Here is an 18,424-nt window from a genome sequence, read left to right as displayed (position 1 = left end):
TTCAGTCCATGTTCACTCTTCTATGGAAGGGAAATTGCAAGGGGATGAATGTAAATTGTCTAGTTAATAACAGGTTGGGAAGAACAGAATCATCCCTGTGAGTGTCATGCAGAAAAAACCATGGCATTAACAATCCAATTGAAATAATTCTTCGTGAATCAGACTCAAGATGGCCATGTCATTTTCAATCAATTTTGTATCACAGAGAATAAATACTATTTACGTTAATGGTATACTCAGGAGACTCAAAGCGACATTCAGTACTTTCTCCTGCTACACAGGAGGCAGAAGCTGTCAATCGATTTAAAGCAATAAAGATTATCCTGCCATGGCTCCTGGTTTTCGGTGTGTCCCTAGGAACAGCAGTAGAGGCTGAGTTCATTCAGGTTGACCTGCTAAGTCCTCTCACACAAGCTGTGTAGTGAGAGAGGCTGCATCTGGCCCTAAATGCAAGAAGGACATAGAACCATTCCGGTTGAGCAGCAGGGATGTCATAGGATGCCCTTTGCAGAAGATACGTTAATGCACGCAATTGATCAATAGACTCTATGATCAGAAAATTAGGATATTTTATAGTTAAGAAGGAGCAAGTTCAAGAATCAAGGGGACAGGGTGCTAGTTCTTTTGTTGTTTATTTAAATTTTTTGTCCTGCATTTTAATTTGACTTTTAAAGTTATCAATTGAAACTAAATTTCACTACATCTGCTTTATTTCTCCTTACGTGAAGTGAAAGGAAGAAAAGTTACTCAAAATACAGAAATTGAAGAAAAAGAATAATGAGAAGAGACCATTCTTTTACTTTCTTTCACAATTTCAAATTTTATCACATTTAGAATTGGAAAAAAATGTTAATTATTCTTGTCTAAGCTCTTAAACAGTACTTAGATCTTTTGTCAAATCTTTATGGAATTAGATAAGAGGACTCCAAGTCCAGGAAAGGCAGCTGAGCAGGAAATTAGGAACTTGAAAACTTGGATGTATATAGTTGTATTAGAGAAACGTACTGGGCTTGACATTATCCAGACATCGAGAGGTGTCAAACACCCATTCTTCTTTATTTCTTACTAATGCCACAGTGACAGAGACTATTTTTCTCTCTTTTTTCTCTTAATATTTCTTTCCTTGCTTTTTAGAGAGAGAAAAACCCAAGGAATAAATCTGAAGTCTAGTTAACTACACTCGAGATGAAATAGAATAAGTTAAATTACATTTCTGGTTAAATTAGAGCAATGTTATTCCAAAGAATTCATCTTAATCCAAGTAGATGTCTATGAGAAATATATTGACCTATATTGACTTTAAAAACTTTGTAACTAGATTCACATAGTTTAGAATTTATGGAGATTTATATGAGATCAAAACCTAATTAATTTTATGGATGGAAAGCCAAGTAAACTGAAACACATGAAAATATGTTAGAAGCAGTTCAGACTTTGTATACTTTTTTCCATTTCATCTTATTTTACAGATGTTTAGCTTTCATTCGCTAGTCTCCTAACAAATTACAATCATGAATCCTAAGATACAAATTACAGTTTTCATATAAATAGTTCCCAAAGTTATTTACCAAAGATGTGAAAGTTTTGAAAGTAATATTCCATTTCTGAATTTAATTTCCATGTTCAAGAAAAACAAAATTAAGATGAAAGTTGGGACAAAAATTGATATAGTTCAGTGATTGTGTCTCTTTTACCTGGATATATTTTGGGGTGGACATTGTATCTGACGAGGGAACTATTCCTATAAAACAGAAGGCATGTAAACCTGCCCTTCAGGCAATGTTAATCAGACATGCTAAATGGGAACAAATCAGATTGCCTGAGACCATATTGTGTAGAGAAGCAGCTGGAATGCTGGGACAGACAAACTCTGTTTGATAGCTCCATGTGGAGCACAGACCGTGCTTATGGAAAAAGCCTTAGAGCACTGCCAAAGACACAACCGGGACCTTAGAGTAGAGATTTTCCATTTGAGGGGCAATTGCTAGCCTGCTCCTGGGCTCTAATTGAAACTGCCCCTATGACTGAGGACATAGCATTCTAATGGGGAAGGCAATTCCCAGAAGAGTTCCATAATAAAATAGAAATGGTTTATACAGGGTTCTGATCCCGAGGGAATGCAAGGAGGAGATATTTATGAGCAGGGAGCCTCTTTTGCCCTAGGACTGCCTTTGGAACTGCACCAGGAGCTGCCAGATTCCATCATCACTTGGACAATGCCATATAAACAGCTCTCAATCGATCAAAAAAGATCTGCTTGCTTTGTATATGGCAGTTCTAAGGTAAATGGATAGCGACCTGTTTGGAAGGCTGCCACTCTGGTTAAAGAAGGCAAAAACAAGTCAGCTTGGTAGGCTGAACTGAACGCTTCTTGACATGATATTTTGGTTTTGACCAACTCATGGCAAGTGGCCAATGGCCTGGCCATATGAGCAGGCAGAGGGCAACGGAAACTTGGCCTATTAAAGAGACCCACATGGAACACAACCTTATGGAAATCACTATGGGAATTTGAAGGGTGTATTAAAGTAGGACACATCAATGTCCATCAGGAAGACCTCCTTCCAGCATTGGAGGGTGATTGGAATGAAAAATTATGGTTACCATATAAATAGCCCCAAAAGATATGTATCAAATGTGAAAGTTTTAATAGTAATATTCCATTTCTGAGTTTACTCTCAATGTTAAAAAATAAATGAGATTATTATGTGTAAACATTAATTTTGTTCCAAATTTGTGTTATGCCTCCACATTAGTTTGATTTATTTTAATTAGATGTTAATAGAACTTGAATCATTATTAAAGTATCCTTTATTTAGAAAAAACATCTTATTGGAATAGAGATGCATTTTATTTCAGAAGTGCTATAAGCATGACGATTAATTTATATTCATAACAGAGGTTTTATCACCATTTATTTATTCAACAAATTCTCTTTGAAGGATAGTTATGCATCATCATTTTGCTAAGATATAGGGAGATAGCAAACAGTAAAGCAGGTGAATTCCCTGTTCTTGTGGAATTTTTCTTCTAGTAAAAAAAGAAAAGATAATGAACAATATAAATTCAGATGTTGATTAGAGCTGTGAAGGAAATAATTAGAATGATAAGATAAAGATGGAGAGAAATTGGAAGAGGTCATGATTGAAAAAGATGACTCCGATTATTTGTGGGCAATTGCCTATAGAGATATAAAAATGGAGACAGGAAGACCAATTAGAGGGCTAATAAAATAATTCAGATACGACTCCCAAGGCAACTTTAGGAAGAAAGCAAGGTTTAGGGAATCTAAGCAATTTCATACTATACACCAGGCACCATTCTTGGCACTGGTGATTTTTCAGTAAATAAAACAAGAATTCCTCTTCTCATAGGGCTTACGTTCTAATGGAGAGATAGGCAATTAAAAAATAAGCAAATTAAAATGTATGTTCTGGGGGCGGTCCAGTGGCGCAGCAGCTGTGTGTGCACATTCCGCTTTGGCAGCCCTGGGTTTGCTGGTTTGGATCCCGGGTGTGGACATGGCACCTCTTGGCAAGCCAAGCTGTGGTAGGCATCCCACACATAAAGTAGAGGAAGATGTGCACAGATGTTAGCTCAGGGCCAGTCTTTCTCAGCAAAAAGAGGAGGATTGGCAGCAGATGTTAGCTCAGGGCTAATCTTCCTCAAAAAAAAAAAATAAATAAAAGATGTATGCTCTGATGAAGGAAGTGACAAAGAAAAATATGAAGCTAGAAAATTGTGTCAGAGATAGGAGAGATGTTATAATTTGAATGTCATGGTCAAGGAAGTCCTCATTCATATTATTTGAGTACAGACGTAAGGTGCTGAGGTGAAAAGTCCTACAGATATCTAAAGGGAGGGCAATCCACATGCAGGAAACAGCCTGTGCAAAGACCCAGAGGCAGAAGTAGATCTTGAGCTTGAGAAACAGTGAGGGATGTGGCTAGCCTGGAGAAGAGTAAAGTGAGAGAAAAAGATGCAAGAGACAGACTGATTGCAGGAACAAGAAGCTATTGCAATAATCTTGCCGAAGGGACAAAGTTGTCTTGGTATCCACAGAGGTAATAATTAGTACTTTGATTCTGGAATTTAAAAAAGTAAATAAAGTTGACTTTATTTCCTGTCTAAGTGTAAGCATTAAGATAAATTTTCATTTTAATTCCACAGTTTTCGAGTATCTACAATACATTGATCATTTTTCCAGGTTTTGGAGATGCATCAGTGAACAAAAGAGACAAACTTTCTGCCCTCTTGGAGCTTATATTCTAGCAGAAGAGGACCCATTTTGACTCAAGAAGTATTTGTCCTGAGCAACAGAATAGAGGGAAACTCCACTAAGTGAAACTGGGGAGATTTCAAGCAGAGATCATTTGGAGGGGATGCTCAGGATTTTGTTTTCAGACATATTGATTCTGAGATGCTGTGAGATGTGGATGAGGCAGTTCAGTATAAAAGCTAGAAGCCTGAGTTCGGGAGAGAAAACTAACAGAAGATTTAAATTTGTGGTCCATTAGCTGTACGTGGCAAGTGAGGCCCTGAGAGAGGATAAAATTACCCAAGAAGTGGATATTGATAGAGAAAAGAGGATATTTGACTGAGCCATGAGAAACGCCACCATCAAAGTTCTGGGAAACAAGGACACACCAGTCAAGAAGGCAAAGAAAGAAAGACCAGTGGTAGCAGAAAGAATGGGAGAGTGTTGATTCCTAGAAGCCAAGGGTAGAAAGAGCTTCAAGAAGATGAAAGCTACCAAATGTATCTACTGCATCTACGAAGCCAAGTAAGATTAAGACAGAATGTTGAGTGAATGAGTTTCAGAGAAACTACTAAGGGAGGAGTTATAGAGTGAGAAGGAACCATTCCCTCAAATAGTTTTGCGGTAAAATATATGAAATTGATTGAACGCAAAGTAGCAGTAAGAGAGTCCTTGACTTATTTTTATTTGTATATTTTTTAAAGAAGAAATGTCAGCATATTTTCATGGAAATGGTCCAGTAAAAAGGGAAAATGTGAGCCAGCCTAGTGGTTAAATTCTTCACACTCTCCTTCTGCAGCCCAGGTTCGGCTCCCAGGGATGGACCTGCACTGCTCTGTTAGCGGCCATGCTGTGATGGCAGCCCACATTCTACAAGAAAACAATAGAGGAAGATTGGCACAGATATTAGCTCAGGGCAAATCTTCCTCAGAGAAAAAAGGGAAAACATAATGATGTACAAGAAAGACGGGAGAACTGCTGTCAATAACATATTGTTTGTTGTCAGCTCCACTTGACTGTTTCTCATAGCCATCCTCTCTCTCACCAAGGATGCTCTTTAATTAAGGGCCTTGTCATTTCTCATAAGCATTATTAAGAAAGGCTCTTAAATTGTTGGACTGATTCCTAACTTTGCCCTCCAGTGCACCCTCTCCAGTGCTGCCCTGTTCTTCCCTGTCAAATCTGCATCTCTTCAGGCTTCTTCCTGGCTTATATTCCTCCATCACCTCCCTAAGTAATTTACTGCCTTCAGGAAAATGTTCTTAGCTTATCACCAGAGGCTCTTCACAATCTGTCCACTGCACATTTCTCCAGTTTTGTGTATTGCTGGTCAATCCCACCGCACTCCACCCCATCCTCACCCTCAATATTCGTGTATTACAGTCAACAAATTATTAGCAATTACATGTGTTTTTTCCATTCCTCAATGTACTTGCTTATGCTGTTTCTTTCAACCAAAATATTATTTCTCTCACTTTTTTGTTTAGTGTAACTCAGCTTCAGTTTTTCAGAATAGCTGAAAAACAAGGAGCGTTCTCAGTCACTTACTACTAGTTTTCCTCTTCTGTGAGGTTAGAGCGCCCAGTGCAAATTTCTGCTATAACGTTTGTTGCAGTATAATGAAACTTCCCCTTCAAGTTTAGCATCCCTCAATAAATTATGCAGGTCTTGATGAAAATCGCATGTCTTCCATCTAGTTAATATCAGCATCTGGCACACATAAGAGCCCAATAATTGTTTGATGAATGGATGAGCAAGAAGAGCTAAAAACTACTAAAGAAATCATTCCAGAAATCATCCTCTAGCTACCCTGAAACTTCAATGATATATCCTCGAATAGGGGAGCTGGGACTCTGAGACAGAATTCAAGGTTACTTAGAACATAACATTCTTCACCAAAGACTGTGCATAACATCATATCAAAATATGATGGCACTTCCAGATTAATTAAAAAAAGTGTACAATTTTATCATGATGCATGTTCTTTGAAATTTACCTTAACATATATAAAATATAAAACAGCACAGATGTATATACATACAAACATGCATAATTCTCAGCATTCTATTTCTATCTGTTTTACTAAAGAGTTATAGTCAATAGAAGAAAAGGGCAACAGAAGTAACAGAATTGTAATATGTACCTTAAAATGTAACTACATAGTAGAAAGAAAAGACCATATCTCAGATTACAAATGTGGGATAAAGTATGATTTTATTTAGACTGAGAAAATGTTTTCCAGACACAGTAACAATTCGGTGTCACTCAGAACCATTATTTTTTCAGCAAAATGTTGATTTCTGTGTATGTAGCTTATTTTCTCTCCATTTCTTTTTAAACTTTCCAAAACACAAGTGTTTTAGGTTACAGATTAAAATGTCTGAAGTTTGTAAAAGGAAAGAAATCATTTGCTCACTCTAAGTATCATTAAAGCATGAAATATTCATAATCAGAATTCTGGTTCACTGGGAGGTGGCCGCCCTTAAGATTCACGAGCCTTCTTATAATTACACCAATGTTTAACATGGATGATAAAAGACTGTTGGGTTTTTGTAGCTGTTATTGTTTTTTAACTTTAGAAGACATTTGTGCTTCAGTGACATCAGCTCACGCAGAAATTTCTGGTCTTCTAAGGAGCTGCATGTCATAACTTGAGAGCACTGTCAACTTGTTTCTCGTTTCTATCATTGTTGTCGAAGGTGGTCTCATGTCTCATCACCTCATGTAACTATCTGTCTTTTCCTTAATGAACTAGTTTCAAGAGGAATAAGAATCAAATTTTAGAAAATAGATAAGGTGGAACAAGATGGTGCAATGCTTCCAGAGGAAAGAGGGTTGAAATGTGGATGAGAAATAGAAAGAAAACACAGGGAAGGGCAGAGTGTGAGATGAAAGGCATGAATTTTGAAAAAAGAAAGAACATTTGAGAATAGATTTTTTTTTCAGAATGACCCCGGTCCAGGAGTTCTGTGACTCTGTCTCTTGTGTGATGGACTGTGTCTCAGGTGTGAAGATCCATACAGCTTGAAACAGCTCTGCTGAGGGTAGAAGGGTTATGAACTTTTTGAGAGGAAATTTGTAATAGCTAAAGATGTATTTAAAAAAAATATTCAAATAATACATTTCATTGTAAAATACACAAAATTTTAAAGGATATAAGGAGAAAAATTTACACATTAGTATTTTGATATTTAATGCAGTCTAACTATTCTGTTAATTCAAGTGAAAATTAAAAGTATGAAAACAAAAGTATTCAGACTTGGGATTTTTAAAGTAGTTAAACTACTAAAAGACTATTATCAACACTATCTGATATTAAATAAAAGTTATTTTTTTCAATCTAATTCTATCTCTTCAGAAGAATATATCAGGAAAAAAATATCCATTTTGCAATGTGGTGTTTGCCATTGGACAAGGGCAACTGCTCATCCAATGTTCTGGCCCCATCTTTGATCCAAAACAACTGGGAGAAATTAGCAGGTGGAAATCCATAAGTATGTGGGAGATCAAAAAACAGCTATACTAGCAGTGGCCTGTTCCTCTTCCCTGGGTAAAGGCTATGCCAAGTCTAATCCCTCAGTCCAAGCTCACAATGCACAGAAATAGGAAAAGAAGTTTGTGTAGGATCCTTGAATTCCCCCTAGACATCTCTGGATGATGAATGCAGCACTGGACTGAATACCCCTCGTCCTCAATGGCATCAGTAAGCATCATTATCGGTTAATTCTGCACGTCCGTGAGAGCTACTCAGAATTATTATGCCACAACTTTATCTTTCCCCTTCAGAAGGATTAATCTCCTTGAAATAAAACCTACCATGACTCATGGCAAAAGATATTTTCTGTAGTAAAATAACCCAAAACCACAGCTCTTTTGCATTGCAACTATTTGGGAAGAGGCCAGTGCCCTCTGCTCATCCATCAAAGGGAAAATAAAAATGTTAAAATTACTTGTATCAACAGTGAGTGCATTTGATTTACTGCCTGGGGAATGTGTGGCCGAGTGACTGGGCATTGCCTCACTGATGCTGTACTTGAGATGTTTCCCGAGTTGTGGTTCTGATCAGAGAGTCAGGCGGGAAGGCTGCTGAAGGGGGAAAGAGCAGTCATCACATTTCTTATGTAGATTCATTGTGCCCGCCAGTGTAAGCTGAAGATGGTAATCAGAGAGCCCACTAGGCTGTAATTCTGTCTGCCATTTGTCCATCTGTTTCTCTCTCTGTCTCCATCTATCACCTCTCTCTCTCTCATCCATCTCTCCATCGTCCATCTCCAGCTCTCTTTTCTCCCATCCCCAAGTGTCTCCACTTTTGCCTTTATATTTCCTCTATACGACATCGTTCTTAAGAGCACAGACTCTGACCAGACGGTCTAGGATTGAATCGAAGCTCCCACCTTAACAGATGTGTTTCCTTGTGACTTCACTGCCCTTGGCGCTCTCTTCTCTAAGTTAGTATTAGTTAAGAGATTCAAGTAAACATATTAGGTGAATAGTTTGGTAAGTGTTACAGAAGTGTTTGGTATTCTTACTGAACTCCATTACTCATAGATACATACCCAATTTATACTTCTCTTGTTCTTTTGTAGCAGCATTACCATAATAAAATTCAACCTTTATATATGGAGTAAATAATATCAGGAATATCTTTAATTTTTGAGGACTACAATATGCAAGTAAGATGACATATCACTAATGACTTATTTAAGATATGTTAGTTCTAGACGTGAATTGTTTTATTTCCGTAAATGACTTTAAACACTCTTTACAGAATTTAGAACAGTACTTTTTAAGTATGATTAAAAGCTTTAGGAGCTGTGCAGAATCTACAGTCCTTTTCTTTTTACCCAGTTCAATCTGTGGATTCCAAACCTTGATTTTGCTCTGGGTAGTCTCTCACCTTTATTCATCCAATACAAAATTAGGAAGGCTATAAAGAAAGCATCCTGAAGAGAAAGGGCAGATATGGAAGTAGATAGAATACCACGTTATGTTCTAAATTGTGGTTATCGGTGACTGAATGTGATTAACTCTGCTTTGTCATTCTTTGGTTTACCATCTTATGTAACACATTTGCTTGTTTGTTTGTTTTTTCTAACCACAGTTGTTTTGCTTGTATATTTTTGTCTTTCATTAAGCATAACGGTATCCCTGATATGCTCAAACATATAAATAAGCAATAACAATGATTAGAGTAGAATGGACTTTCTAAAGGATAAATACATTAAAGGGATATCTTATTATTATATGATCTCAAAATTTACCTTTTCAAATTCCATTGGCTAAGTCTGAGATAGGAACTGTTAAAGAAATATTGGTCATCTTCATCTAAGATTTTATTGTTCTTGTTAAAAACAAAGCACCAAATGATTTTAGACGTCTTTTACCAAGTGAAATAAACAGTTGTATTAATATTATTCTGAAATGTATGGCTTCTTGCAAGCAGCAAGCATATATTAATCACATTTCTATATTCTACATGTTACAGTTACTGTATCTACTCTATATGCACACTAACAAGCTCTATGAGAATTTCAATGACTGCTTTACAGTGCCTGGTGTTTTCTCAGTAAGCATCTTTGCTGCAAGCATTTTCACCGCAAACATTTTGGCTGCATAACTAATTGGTGTAAGGCGATTTTGCTCTGAAAGATAAAATAACTGGTTAACAGTTTGGTTTCATTTCTCCATTGACACAGCACTCTCATTTTTATATTATATAAATCTTAGCTCCACATTTCCCATAGAACTTCAAAACATCTATCAACAGACATGCAACAACACGCCAAGAAGAAACAACAGTGTGGAAGGCTTTCACAACGGAATACAAAGCTCAGTTACAAACATGCATCCTAGGCTTTGGACACTGATACCTCAATGAAGGAAGAAATTGTGCAAAAAAGAAAAAATCCAATGGATGCCACTGGGAGACAAATCAACAAGCAAAAAAAAAAACGTATGTGAAAGAAAGTGCTGTGAAAGAAAGACTTTGAAGACACATGCTTAGGTACGATCGCAAACTAAAATCAGTTATTTGCGCATAATTCTCAGGAATCTACACACATTTGAAATATATTTACATATTTTGTATTATGCAACAGAGTCTTTGAAATTTTGTCATTCATTTTCAATGTTCCATCACGTCATTTTTTGACATCCCTCCTTTATTTTTCCTTATTTTGTCTTTTATGGCAAAATAGCCTTTCAGCCAATTAGTAATGCAGCAAAAATGCTTGCATAAAGATGTCTAGGGAAAAAGTACCTGGAACCTATTTAACAATGACATATAGGTTGAAAGGGGTCAAATAGAGTTCTGGGGACTGGACATGGAAGGAAACGATGACCTAACACTTTCATGTTCTTGTGTCCTTTTTGTGTTTTCCCTTCTTCCTTCCGTATTTCCACAGAGATGCACAATGTTCTTCAGCTGCAAATGTTAAAGAATCTTAGAAAGAAAAAATGTCAATAAAAGCAAAGCAAAGCATGATCAAATAGTGTAGTATTATTCAAAATTCATTGCACAATCCAAAGACTGTACGTAGATTCTGCTTTATGTTTGTTTCAGAGTCACGGAATATATTTGACCAGAGCTAAAAGTGAGAAGGGTTATTGAAATATTAACTCAATCTGTTTTTCTTCTTCTTCTTCTTTTTAATGATCTGTACTTTAACGAAAAATTGTGACATTTTCATCAAAGTGAATAAGAAATTTTAGGTAACTGATTCCTATTTAGCATACTAAAGATAGATTTTTTTTTTTTTAGCTAAAGTGAAACAGTTTTTATTATATATGGCTTCAAAGTATTTGTATTTTCCCAGAGGAAGAATTAACTCATCATCTCAAAGTGACATCACTGCCTCCATATAAAACTTAGGAGGATGACATTTTAGGCATGCCCTTTATAAGCCATTCTTTCTTTGCTGCACAATGGGAATTTGAAACTGCAATTGACTTTTTGTTGAAAAGAAAGTGAGAATAGTAACAACAATAACCACCAATGAGTTGATCGTTTTTCTTTCGGTAAAAAGCCCACTGTAAAGTTAATAGAGCTAACTTTTGACATAGATATAGTCAGACTTTGCACCTTAAAAACACATTTTGGCAGAAAATTGTGTAATATTGAGATAAGTTCTAGGTGCTTGTCAATCTTTTTTTTAATTCATATTCATCTCAAAATTATAATTCTATTGCAAGCATATTTTTAATACATACTTTAAAATGGTACTGAGTGAAAACTAATAGGATATCTGTTTAGTTTATCTGCATATTAGCATTTACTTAGCATATCTGATCTTGTTAAAAATATTATCTGCTAATTAAATCATAACAACATAATTTTTGAATAAAACTTACTTTATATTCAACACAATGACTGACACATTGTAGGCTCACAAATATTTGGTTCCTGAATGATAATTTAATAAGCTATGTGATCCTCACATATATTTTAAATATACAGTAGCATTAATCTGTAACCTCGTTAATTAGAAAAATAAGAAAACAAAAGGAAAAAACTAAAAGTATTCTCCATGAAATTTTAGTTTATGTACTATTATACACATGGACTGAAAAATAACACACCAAAAGCCTTTAGCTAAATCTTTATTAAATCTTGGCAACCTGAGAATAACTCTAAAATAACTCTTTTGCAGGGAGGAAAGAATTTAAAGATTTTGTAGCACAGGTAGGGGAATTTCAGTCAGAGTACATCTTGTTCTGAAAATTGTTTGCCGTTCAATTGCTCAGAAGGTATAGGGAAATTGAAGTTGTATTACGCGTGGGACAGGGTATAGAGGCAGCAAGACAAGGGTCTCAGTTTAGTAGACATTGCCCAGACCATCTGAGGTTAACACAAGCTTTACGATGAACGAGTGGGGGCCGCTATGAACTGAATATCTGTGTCCACCCAAAATTCATATGTTGAAACCCTAATCCCCAGTATCATGGTATTTGCAGGTGAGGGCTTTGGGAGGTACTTAGGTCGTGAGATGGAACCCTCAGGATGGGATTAGTGCCCTTATGAGAAGACAATGGAGGGGCTGGACCTGTGGCCGGATGGTTAAGTTACACACTCCACTTTGGCAGCCAGGAGTTGGCCCATTCAGATCCTGAGTGTGGACCTACCCACTGTTCATCAGGCCATGCTGTGGCGGTATCCCACGTAGAAGAACTAGAATGACTTACAACTAGGATATATGACTATGTACTGGAGCTTTGGGGAAAGAAAAAAACAAGAGGAAGATTGAGGCAACAGCTTAGCTCAGGGCCAATCTTCTTCACCAAAAAAAAAGAAGACACCAGATAGTTTGCTGCTTCTCCTTTTGCTTTCTCCATGTGAGAAAACAACTAAAAGAGGGCTATCTGCAAACCAAGAAGTGAGCTTTCATCAGACACCAGGTCTGCCAGTGCCTTGATCTTGGACTTCCCAGTCTCCAGAATGGTGAGGAATAAATTTCTGTTATTAAGCCCCCCTGTCTGTGGTGTTTTTGTGATAGCAGACTTAACCAACTAAGATGGGGCTAAGGCCTCTCAAGGCTTAATGGGAAGTTCTTAGTCCTTCAAGGTCTTTCCCAGTCCTTCTGTTCACCCAGCATTGGCCTCAGGACTCACATGCTTAAGCACAAGTCAGAGAGCAGACTTTCATTGCTAGATGATATTTCAAAGTGTGAAAAACTACTGAGACCCATAAACTGAGGAAATAGTCATCTTGAATGAGATCATTATCTTCTCGTGTGATTTTGTTTTTTTGTGTTGACTTCAATCATCTGTTGAGTTAGCTGGTGTGTAGACGTAGAAAAGAATGCAGAGGACTGGGATGGGAAGGATAGCAAGAAGATGATTTGTTAAAAGGCTCTAGGATGCTTCCTTCAGCCGCTCACTTATATTATGTGTTCCTAACAAGGAAGACCGACTCTATTCTTCATCTGAATTTCCTAAACCAGATGACCCAGAAGTTGACTTAGTGGTCAGGTTTCTAAGCTTAATTCTATTTTCCATCTCAATCTTTACCCTGTTTGTCAGATGTTGACAAAACACTGGGGATTAGGGGCCTGCCCCATGGCTGAGTGGCTAAGTTTGCAAGCTCTGCTTCGGCAGCCCAGGGTTCGGATCCTGGGTGTGGACATGGCACCGCTCATTGGGCCATGTTGAGGTGGCATCCCACATGCCACAACTAGAAGAACCCACAACTAAAATATACAACTGTGTACTGGGGGGATTTGGGGAGAAAAAAGCAGGGGGGAAAAACACTGGAGATTAGACCTTGAAAACCAAACCTCAAGAATTAAAGGTGAAAAAACCTGAAAGTTTCTATCCTTGATAATTAATAATCTAAAAATCTAAACTAAAGAAAATTCAAAAGATACACACTAGAAGGAGGAGATAGAGACAAATAAATTGTGTGACAGATGCTGGCACTGAAGCATCTTTGTCTGGGAATCTTAGGTGGAAGCTGTCTACATATGAAAGTCCACTGCTTAACTTGAGGTTCTTGGGAAAGCTGTTTCCTTCACGATGCCACCTGTTCCCAGAGAATCTTGAGAGATTTCCAGTGTTAAGTTTGTCAGCAGTGAAGACATCACGCCTTTGGATCATGTTTCTGTAATTGTGAAATGTGGATCTTAGAATCTATGTCTTTAACCTAACTACGGGTTAGTAGGTGAGAGTTCCTGACCTAGTTCATTCCAGTAAGCTTCACCAGCAGTCTTACATTAGTGTCATCTCCTTAAGGCAGTTCTGAGAGCTGATGGCGTGCAAGAGTTTCTGTACTTAAACATGGAACAAGGCACCTACACCTGAGTGAAAAATTTGTATCTATTCCATTAATACTTTATAATAACTCTTCAAATAAACTTGCAAGTTTGATTTCATGGAGTCATTTGCTCTTTCAGTTTTCATTGATGACCTACAATGATAAAGGCAATTCATTTTTGCATGTGAGCAGTGTCTTACAGAGGTTATTGATCATACTTTCTATGAATGAGCAGCTCTCTTACTTGATAAATCAGCTGGTAGAACAGAAGTTGGAAACACAAATCCTAGAATATTTTTTTTATGTCTCTTTGCTTTGTTGGTTGGTGGTTTCTTTTTCTACTATTTATGCAGTTGCTTTTTGACAGGGAAAATCTTCTAGCCATTCAGAATATAGATAGATAATATCAAGAACATATTCACATATGTCCAAGAGGTAATTGTAAAAAACCCATCTGCAAAGGTTTCAATAGACTCTAAGACTTTAGTTCTAACCCATGTCCCATTTTTACAGCTTGGCCTGGGTTGAGTTCAGCATATGGGACCTGGGCCAGAAGGTCCTCATCTATTTTGAGTAAAGTGGCCCTAGCAATGTGGGTTTAAATTTGATGTCAATTAATCTCTGCTATAGAGATAAAAGTGAACAGTCCTGGGCAATAAATTATGTTGGCCAAAATTATTAGAATGCAAGTGAGTGGCATACCCTCTTGAGGCCTAACACAGTCAATGTGTAAGGACTAAGTTAGTGATTGCCCAGTGAAGACATGAGCAATTCTTCAGTGACGTTTCATTTATGTGGTGAAGCATACCACAATTGTCTCTTGTTAATTGACAAATGTATTAAAATTCAGAAACAAAAACAATTTGTAGACAGTTATTATACTTGCAGACAATTGTTACTTTAATATAAATAAATATCTTTAATTTAGAAATAGGCAATTTTTGTATGTATATATATACTTATTATACACACATATCTTATTTAAATGTAGTGAAACTATGAAAACTGTACTTTTAATGTCATTTCTCTTATTTTGATAAAGAATATTCACAATAGTTATGAGTTAATTATAATTTAGCAAATGCCCCAAAACCTGATTATTTTTATTATCCTTCCTTCTATAAAATGAGACGGCAGATCATTGTGTTAACTGGTAGCTATTCCAAGAAACAAAAAGACGGTTTTAGCAAAGAAGATGTTTTAATTATATTATTCATAACTGGGAACTTCATTTAGTTTTTTTGAGATAATTTCACACTTACAATAAAGGAACAAAAATAGAACAGAGTTTCCATATTATGTTCACCCAGGATGCCCTTTAGCATGTTACAAATCCATAGACTAATTACTAAAATTAGGAAATTAACCAAGGTACAACATATAGAATTAAACAAAATTTATTCAGATTTTACTGTCTTTTCCACAAATTTCCTATTTCTATTCCAGAGGCCAGAATTTGAGAAAATAAAAGTCAAAAGGAATTGATAGAAAAGATAAGACATAAATAATAATAATTGTTTTACAAAGCCAAAAAAATAGCTATTAAAAACCTCCAGCAATCAAGAACAACTCTTAATGGAAATACAACTTTCAAAAAGGGGAACGTTTGTTATCTGGGCAAGAAATAATTGGCTTATTCCACAGAAAGAATCTCAGATTCCAGTTTTACTATCTTTATATTTTTGATGTAATACTTTGTAAAAAAAAACATTATAAAGTTTGATCTTCATGAATAAATTGAGTCAATTTTTTTCAAAATGTAACATTTTATTATTTCTTTTATATGCATTTTATTATTCACAACATTTATAATCTGAATAAAATTTATTAGTATGTTGTTAGGTAAACATAAATATATAACCAAATAGATGGAAATCAAACCTTTAATCTTACCTTTAAACTATAATTAATTTTCTAAGCATATTTACCATAACTGTATGTTTTATATAAGAATTCCTATATTAATAAACAGATTACTGATTTCCTTCGGAAAGTAACTATATCCATCATTTCATGTATATTTGTACATCTCAAACATTATACCTTGAATACTTTCAATCACTTTTACAAGTTTTATAGTAGCAAAAAGCAAATATGATTATATATAAAATCACCCAAAGGTATTTGGACATTCATTAATCTTAACTCATTTGACAACAATAAGCATAAGGGTAAGTTGAAAAGTCCTATGGTGTTTTATTTTTTTGAGGGGTAAGGGAAATACTATCATGTTGATTCTAAAATTCACATGGAATGAAAAACAGAAATAGCTGGGAAATGCTGGAAAGGAAAAGTAATGGGGACGGGCAGAATCTAAATCTACCATGTAATAAAATATACTGTAAAACTTTATTCATTAAAACAATCTGGGAGCCAGCCCCGTGGCCGAGAGGTTAAGTTCGCGTGCTCTGATGCAGCAGCCCAGGGTTTCCTCAGTTCGCATCCTGGGCAAGGACATGGCACCACTCATCAGGCCACACTGAGGCAGCATCCCACATACCACAACTAAAAGGATCTGCAACTAAGTATACAACTATGTACCAGGGGGGATTTGGGGAAGATAAAGCAGAAAAAAAAAAAAAAAGATTGGCAATAGCTGTTAGCTCGGGTGCCAATCTTTAAAAAAAAAAAGACAATCTGGCACTTGAAAATGACTAGACAATATATAGTAATATATCCAGAAATTGACCTCAATAGATATGGCAGCATACAACATGATGAGTAGCATATCAAGTTGCCAAGAAAAAATGAAGTATGCAAGGAATTGAGGTTGGATATCTTAACAGTCATGGAGAAAAAAATAATTTAGATCCACACCTCACAGCTGGAATCAAGAGTAATTCCAAATAGATTACAAATTTAGTTGCAAGTAAAGGAAACCATAACATATTAGAGGAAAGAAGAAATAAAAGTCCTTTCTAACTATGACTTAAAATCTAGAAGTCATAAAAGTAAAATTAGTAAATTTCACCATTTATATAAAATATAAAATTTATAACTATATAAAATATGTATAAATATATTGTATTATATATAAAATTTAGTTATAAAAATAAAAATAAATTCTGTGTGGGGTAAAAATAAGCAAAATCTGAAGACCAATGACAAACTGGGAAAAAATTGTAACTCATGTCTCCAAGTGCTAACCTTCACAATATACAAAGAATTCCTAGAAAAAAAAAAAGTTTCATTTTAGTCATCTCCTCATCCATTTGAGATTAAAAGTCTTTAACGCTCTAGAATTATATAGGGCAGTACTGACTAATACACTGGAATATGAAGGGGGATTAGAGTTCATTGATTCTATATTAAAAATCTCATATTTCAGAGGAGAGTTAGAGAAGGTTAATTACCTACCCAAGTTTAATCAAGGCATTAAAAAGAATTGTGACTTTAACACATGATTTTTTACCTGCAGCCTAGTGATCTTTATTCTTCTCAGTGTTGTTATGTTAATGATATCAACGATTGCCTCACTCAAGAATTTAAATTGAATTGTAGACTTTACAATGACTGCAGACTAAAAGATTGTGTCTCAGTCACCTGCGTTCCTCCCAGGCTTACCACAGGCCCTGCCGCACAGCAGGCACTGGAGACATTTCCCCAGGGCCCTCCTTTGAGCGTTACTGGAGAGTGGAAGGCTGCTTTGCATAATCACTGCTTTCTGTGAATGGAGAGCATGTGGTGATATTGCACGTTCTCTACATCTTGCTAAAATTTCAGCGCTTCTACTGTTAGAAAATTGTAGATGTAATACAGTTTGAGTAATTAATATTTAAAACAATGCTCTCTATTGTTGTCTGTACTTTATTGAGAAATGAAAAGAATAAAAAGGAAATTTAAAAAAGTACTGTAAGAACCACCCCTGATGGCATATCAGTTGAAGCTTGGTGTGCTCCACTTTGGCGGCCCAGGTTTGATTCCTGGACGAGGAAACACACCACTTATCTGTCAGTAGCCATGCTGTGGTGGCAGCTCACATAGAAGAACCAGAAGAACTTACAACTATGCACTACTATGTGCTGGGAGTTTGAGCAGGAAAAGGGAAGAAAAAAAAAGGAGGAATTTGGCAACAGATGTGAGCTTATGGCAAATCTTCCCCTGCAAAAAAAAAAAAAAAAAAAAGTAAAGTAATAAAAGTAAATGGAAAATGTGAAATTGAAATTTATAATTTTTATAATGTAATAGTACATATTAGAATGTATTTAAAGTTATCTGAATGGATATTTGCTTTTGGATATCAGCTGAAGTGTTCAGGTTCTAATGCTCTTTTGAAATTTGTATAGTTTGGGTGATCTGCCCATCTTAACCCAAGAATACCCTATTTACAAGGAATGCTGTTTTATCAAAATAAGTTAAAATATATTTCTCTTGAATAACTTTAACACAACTAAGTCTTTTTTCTTCCCATTTTTGAA

The sequence above is a fragment of the Equus caballus genome, chromosome 20 (assembly GCF_041296265.1).
Source record: "Equus caballus isolate H_3958 breed thoroughbred chromosome 20, TB-T2T, whole genome shotgun sequence".
In the NCBI taxonomy this organism is placed as follows: Eukaryota; Metazoa; Chordata; class Mammalia; order Perissodactyla; family Equidae; genus Equus; species Equus caballus.
The sequence above is the reverse complement of the archived record's forward strand: the minus strand, read 5'-3'. Positions refer to the sequence as shown.